This window comes from Alexandromys fortis, unplaced genomic scaffold, assembly GCF_014885135.2.
Source record: "Alexandromys fortis isolate MF-2015 unplaced genomic scaffold, M_Fortis_MF-2015_v1.1 scaffold_80, whole genome shotgun sequence".
Lineage (NCBI taxonomy): Eukaryota > Metazoa > Chordata > Mammalia > Rodentia > Cricetidae > Alexandromys > Alexandromys fortis.
Window position 1 is genome coordinate 4,999,576 of NW_026068174.1, and position 1,342 is coordinate 5,000,917.

The following is a 1,342-nucleotide window of genomic DNA, read 5'->3' on the forward strand; positions in this document are numbered from 1 at the left end:
ATTCTTCTTTTCTTCTTCTTCTTCTTCTTCTTCTTCTTCTTCTTCTTCTTCTTCTTCTTCTTCTTCTTCTTCTTCTTCTTCTTCTTCTCTTCCTCCTCCTCCCCCCCCTCCTCCTCCTTTCTTTTTTTTTTTTCCTTTTGAGACATGGTTTCATGTAACCTCGGCTACTCTTGAACTTGTTATGTAGCTAAGGATGACTTTAAACTCTTGATCTTCCTGCTTTCTTCTCTCAAGTGCTAGAATTACAGGTGTGTGCCACCATATCCAGATCTCAGACCTTCTATTTTTTTTATTTTTTTATTTTTTGGTTTTTCGAGACAGGATTTCTCTGTGGCTTTGGAGCCTGTCCTGGAAGTAGCTCTTGTAGACCAGGCTGGTCTCGAACTCACAGAGATCCACCTGCCTCTGCCTCCCGAGTGCTGGGATTAAAGGCATGCGCCACCATCGCCCGGCTCAGATCTCAGACCTTCTTGTAAGCCTCCTCTCCTGCGCTGGTGGCCAGCTCACACCCAATAATACTCTGCCTTTCTTTGAATTTTCTGCAGCCTGTGAGCCATCTGTCATGTCACTTGGCTACCCTGACATCACGGAGTGTCCATGACTTGAAGCAGAGCTTTCGGCTTGCATGGACAGGAAGTGTGCCTTAGAGTTCTTGCTTGCTTTTAGACCACTGTCCAGGGCAGACATAGAGCCAGAGGGGACAGCATGACTTTGAATTTGCCAGGGTCTGAGCTTTACTGACATCTGCTAGGTGGATCTGGCCCCTGTCCATGATCTTGAAGTTTGGACTTCTTCATCAGAAACTTCAAAGTGCCTTCTTTTCTATATTTTTTGTGAGGTTCAATGAGATCATAAAGACAGATGTTTCTCCCCTACAGCCTAGCTTGTGTTCAGTGGCATTCACCAAAACGAGGCTCTTTCCTCCGGCTTTGCAATGGCCTTCCCTTATTCATCTCCAATGAGGCTCGTAGCCATGGACACCTGTGTTCACTCCTATGCCTGCAAAGATGTGTGCATGAGTGTGCACCTCTTACACACCTGCTGAGAAACTTGAGGGAAGAATGGGCGCTATACCATGAACACTCCTTATGCCTGTTCATCAGCTGTAAGTGCTTGTCCTCAGGATCAGTAGGGACCACCATGTCTGTTTATGCTGAGGCCACAGCCTCCCTCGTCATTAGTCACAGCCCTGAAGGTATGGTTTGGTATTGAAAGTTCCCCAGAGAGCCTGTGAGTCCCTGTCTTTGGAAGCAAACCCTTCCCGCCATCAGCTAGGAGGCTCTTAGCTCCCTCCCTTCTTGCTAGGACAATTTGCACGCCTCACAGCTGCTATGGAAGAGAT